Source organism: Bidens hawaiensis, unplaced genomic scaffold, assembly GCF_021521415.1.
Source record: "Bidens hawaiensis isolate Kalapana, Puna unplaced genomic scaffold, B.hawaiensis_p1.1 tig00000702_1, whole genome shotgun sequence".
In the NCBI taxonomy this organism is placed as follows: Eukaryota; Viridiplantae; Streptophyta; class Magnoliopsida; order Asterales; family Asteraceae; genus Bidens; species Bidens hawaiensis.
Genome location: NW_027491042.1, coordinates 1,649,770 through 1,655,665, shown reverse-complemented (window position 1 = coordinate 1,655,665; position 5,896 = coordinate 1,649,770). Strand labels below are relative to the sequence as shown.

The window sequence follows — 5,896 nt, the reverse complement described above, 5'->3', positions numbered from 1 at the left end:
TTTGGAACCAACTGTGCGACTACCTTGTTGCAATTGTTCGAATATGTGGAGAATGTGTTTTTACACAGCGAATGCCCCGAAGCGAAAAAGACAAACTTCGCTTCAAGCATGTTTAGAGGAACCGCCCTAACATGGTGGGGTAGTGTTATGCACCTCCAAGGTACGGATGTGGCCATGGCTCTTCCATGGGCCGAGCTCAAGGCACTTATGAAGAAGAAATTATGTCCCAAACACGAGCTCCAAAAGCTTGAGGAATAATTTTGGAACCTAAAACAAGAAAGTGGTGATAACGCCGCTTACTCGCTCCGTTTCCACGAGCTAAGCGTTCTTATACCTCACTTGGTTACCCCACCCGAACATGAAATTGACAAATATATTGGGGGTTTACCGATGAAAATCCGGGACTCGGTCACGAGTAGCAAACCCGCGAACCTTGAGGAAGCCATCACGTTAGCCGGTTGGCTATCGGAAAATCACGTGAAGGCGGGTACCCTAACCCTCAAGAAAGCAAGTGAGAAAGACAATCCCGAGCCCGCACCGCAAGCCAAGGTTGAACCCGCACCACAAGCCATAAACTACTCAAACTCCTCCCGACACAACAATAACAACAAGAAGAAGAAGAAACCCAAAAACAACTACCGAATTTTTTCCGTTACCCAACCTCAACAACAAACCCAAGCTCCCCAAAACCGAAGATCCTATACCGGTCCTTACCCACTATGTAACGCTTGGGAATTTCACCACCCAACAAACTCGCCTTGTCGCCAATGTACCATTTGTAACCGACTTGGCCATCTCAACACCACTTGCCGATCCGCCCAACGAACCCAACCCAACCAACCTAACCAACCAAACCAACCAAGAACTTTTCTCCAAAATTCCCAAAACCGATATGCACCCTACCCACCAAACCAACCCCAACCACCCCGAGCTTGTTACAATTGTGAAGATCCAAACCATTTCCGCAACAATTGCCCTCGCCTCACCTTTGCTAACCAAACCATGACCGTACCTTACTAGCAAACCCAAGCTTACCAAGTCCAAACCTATCAACCCCAAATTCCCCAACTCAATGCACCACTCATCCAACCCATCCAAGCACCACTTCCACCTCCACAACAAACACCTCAAGTCAACCATGGTAATCAAGGGCGATGGAAACCATCTATGAACTCGTTGGGAGATGGAAACCGAACTAAACCGAAACTTTTGCTTAAAATACTTGTAGTTAACTTTTTAGTTGTAATATTTAAGTTTTCTTCATTTATAAACCAATATACAAGTTCTATGATATTTGGGCATGTAGAAACCATCTATGAACTATTTGTGAGATGGAGACCGAACCAGACCGAACTATACCGACTTTTACTCGCTTAAGACACACAAGTGTGTTTTTAGCTATCAAGACTTGTATATTTCTTTAAAAATAGTTTACAGACTGATTTTAATTATATTCTTAAGTACTTGGAATTGTTGGATCCAACTTGATCTCATCACATAGTTTGGACCGACAAAACCGAACACTCGCTTAACGTGCGTTGTTAGTTCTAAACAATAGATCTACATACTTGGTTAAATGTTAGTATATTTTAATGAGTTATCTCATAACAATTAATATGCTGGAAAGTTGACTTTGGGTTTGACCATTTGTCAAGACCCGAATCGACAACCCGAACACTCGTTAAAAACCCGTTTTAGTATCTTTGTCCCAAAGGAACTTGCATTTTAGCATTTTTCCCACCTTATTACTTAACATTGGTTAAGTAAATATTAAGGTTAGATACTTTAACCCGGTTTCGAGCAAACTTACATTTTTAAAGGATTGTTATTATAAATTCTTAAATAGTTACATTTTAAACCTTGAACTTTAATTGTTTACTTTTTGCAACAATTATTTTATTTAAAGATCTTCAAGACAGCCATTCTAAATCAAAGATTTTATTGTCATTTAGGCCTTGCTCGTTAAACTTCATCCATCCGGTTATTCATCTTTTACCGATCAAGTTTTATACTTGAACGTGAGTAACTTCATACCCCGTTTTCTATCTTTTGTTTTGGGGTGACATTTCATACTTATTCAAATCAAATGCTTTATACTTGAGTCTTAAACCACAAACGTTGTTGTATACTTTACTTGAATAATTGCTCGATTTGGTGTTCTATGCTTATATGCCTATGTGTTTATCGCTTTCGATTGGTGGAATCTATAAATCCTAGACTACTTGGCATCCCCTTGTAGCAAGGTGTCGTTAACGTAATGCAATTAACGATATTCTATTAAATCCTAGACTACTTGGCAATCCCTTGTAGCTAGGTGGCGCTAACGTAATTCTATTAGCGATTGTCAATTTATCCAAGTTTATAGCTATTATTTATGGTTTTGTATACTAGTTTTGTGGCTTTTCATACTATATATCTATTGTTCAAACTTATGAATTGCTCACCAACCTTTGTGTTGACAACTTTATTTTATGAAATGTTACAGGTTTGCATCTAGGTTGATTATGGAGTTCGATTAAGAAAATGACACAAATACCGTTAGGATATTAGCAAAAATGAACAATATTTGATTTGCTATATTTTGTTGTATTTGACTTATGAATATTTGGTTATGTGACATTTTCGATGTTGTGAAATGAAATGAGTTTGTTAAATATTGTCGCTTTAAATAGTGTCATGCGCTTATGGGCAATCGTTACATCTCGGCATGTTCCGCCGCCTTTGGTCGGGGTGTGACATTAAGTGAGGTAGAGTGTTGTTCTTCAACAATGAGGTGAGTAATACAGTAAACGAGTGCGGTAAAAGTAAAGATGAGCACAACGATGTAGCAAGGAAACGCCTAGGATCTTCGGAAAATCCTCGGGAGGGGAAAATTATCCCTTGCATCAATATATTAATAAAGTAACATTGGTTACAAGTCGGGAGCTGAATGAGAGCGAAGGCTAGAATACAAGTGTCAGTGTTGTGAGTGCAAAAAGATGTGTCTCTAAAATGTTCTCAACAACCCCATTCATAGAAATGAAAAATAACTAAAATTCATATAATTCCGGCCGCCATGATCGTTTGAAGACGTGTTCTCCAATCCCACGTGCATTTCAACTTGGTCTTCCGATCTTTCAGGCGGAATTAGTCAGCTAGTCGTTGTAGGCTGTTATGTACGTGAGTAACTTGCAAGCATAACACAAATAAAACAAGTATAGTCGATTAGTTGAGGATCCTGCAGCTTGCTGAGAATCCAAGCTATCAAGTTAATATTCAGGACCACGTTAGGGATAATATGACCCCTAACATGTATATAGAGATTTATAACAAAGATGGAACCCACATGCCGAACTAAAAAATCCTATTTGAATGCTTAAGAGCCTACCACTTGTTTTATTCTGTTACTAACACAATATAACAAATGGTTCATAATGTGTATTATCTCATCACACTCCCACATGAACTCTTTAACGGTTGCTATGTTTGAATTAGTACCCAAGCAATGATTTAAAACTTATATTTGACCGTCTGTTTGTGGATGATAAGCCTATTACATATTTAAAGTGACTCTCTGGTTCGTATGAACTATTGCCAATATTGGTTAAGAAGGCTTGATCTTGATAAGAGATAATAGAAGATGGACAATGTTTGAAAGTCGAGATCGATATTTTTGATACTGGTATCGAATCGAGCTCTTCCATAGTTTAATATCTTTTGAAGTTTCTATGTGAAAATTAAGTGGGCCTGGTAAGAAGGCCATATGAAGATAGATTAAAGCCCACAGCCCAACCAGTCTAGGGTTTCCATCGTGTATAAAACATACGCACCCTGGTACAACAACACTCATCATTGTTTACAACAATTGCCGTTTAATCTATTCATCATCTTCTAATGGTGGTTATGTTAATTTCGTTTTTCAATTTCAAAATTCAAAATCGATTAATATCTTTGTTCTTTTGAATATTTATATGCCTAATATTGCAAATCTCTTGATCGGAGTCCAATATGTTGGGTGGATTAAGAAAGATATTTGACTCGTGATTGTAATTTGTCTTGAATGGCCGGTGATGTAAGAAAGATATTTGCTACTCTTCATCTGATGATTCACTATCCACCAACATCTATGAGGCCAATTACTGCTTTTGTGGTTTTTGTTGTAATTTGTTTTTAAATAACCTTGAACGTTAGATTGATTAATCCCTCTCTAGGCTAACTTGTTTAATTTCTAATTTTAGAGTTTTTTGATTAATAAGTTAATCCATCAACAATATGTAACCTAATTGATACATGGTTTTGTTTGTTTGAAATTTAATATTTGGTGATAAAAACCTAACAAGGTTATCCTGTCTATTGTTAACTATCTGTATTCTTAAAAAAGAACCCAACAATTGATGCTTTAATGTTATCTGTAACTGAAATAAAAGTCAGGCTATGTGTGGTGGTCTACAAAATGTGTTGTGGATTGTTAATGTTAGTAACAGAATTGTATGTTAAAAAACTATTTTATGATTTTTATGGTTGAGAAATCTTACGTAAAATATTTATGTTGTAACTCATTAATTTTTCAAGAATAAAATTAACATTTTAAAATTTTTTTGCCTAGTGGATTGCGAAAAACGGAAAATGTTAACTTGGATAGATTACCGAACCGAACTTTATGTTAATAGAATTTATAAATGATTAACACAATTTTCTGGTCAAATTTATACTTTTTTATATTTACTTCATTTGTTTCTAACTAAATTCCTTATTTTTTTTCCAACTTGTTTGACCTAAAATATTCAAGTTTAAATTCACGAATCGTAACAAAAACGCACACTATAGGGTTAATGGGGAAAATTACAAGAATAGACAAGTTTGATTCATAATTTAACAAAATAGACATGTTTATTTAGTATGTATCTTTCCAATCATTGGTTTTTTTTAATCAATAAACAACTGACACGTCACCGAAGCTGGCTAAGACGGCTAAGCCTTAGCCTCCACTTTATGGGCATGAAATTTTATAAAAAGTTAGCGGCCCCCATCTTTAACCAATAAAAAATCGACACGTGTCAAAGACGGCTAAATTTATTCTACATCTTTGGTTATTTAGCCGGTTAACTAATTAGACACGTATCCCGAAGCTGGCTAAGAGTCAAAGATGCCGGCTAAATAACCATAGATGTAGGCTAAGTTTAGCCGCCTTTGACACATGTCGAATTTTTATTACTTAAAGGTGGGACCCGTTTACTTTTTATAAAATTCCGTGCCCATAAAGTGGAGGCTAAGGCGGCTTCGGTGACGTGTCAGTTGTTTATTGGTTAAAAAACCAATGACTGAAGAGATATAGGCTAAATAGACATGTCTATTTTGGTAAATTATGTGTCAAACTTGTCTATTCTTGTAATTTTTGCTTAAAAAAATCCCAAAGTTCTGGTTTTTTTGTTTGGTTTTAGCGGAAACTGCACCGAACGACACCCCTCCTAATTTTTCCAATATAGCTTCAAACTTTTCTATTATAACATACACCTATCGATTATTTTTGAATAAATTGGGTCCTCAAAATTATATGGTTAAATCAATGTTAAATTCCTGCAGTGCTTAAACATAGTCCGAAATGCAATTCTTTCATGGATTGGAAAGAACTTAATGACATAAATGAAAACCTAGATTTAAAGTCACGAGGAGTTTGAAACATGATTGAATTTAGAATTTTAACAAAACAGTTATTTACTATTATTTTTGTATCTAGTATTTGATAATGCCTATGATTATTTTCATGAAATTAAAATTTATTAAAAACAGGGTCTTAAACCCTTAAAAGAATTTACATTGTAATGACTACAACATAATAAAACATTACAAAATGCTGATTTCATTTCGTTATGTGCCAGCTGTTCTTGATCTTAATTCTTGAAAGCACAACACACAA

The 5,896-nt window shown here is 35.8% G+C and overlaps 1 non-coding gene across 1 annotated transcript; it reads left to right on the top strand.

Moving 5' to 3' along the window:
• Nucleotides 1–4,041: 4,041 nt before the first annotated feature.
• LOC143533336 (small nucleolar RNA SNORD24) lies at nt 4,042–4,113 on the top strand. Its single transcript, XR_013135336.1, has one exon. It is a non-coding gene; the product is annotated as a small nucleolar RNA SNORD24 (small nucleolar RNA).
• Nucleotides 4,114–5,896: the final 1,783 nt, after the last annotated feature.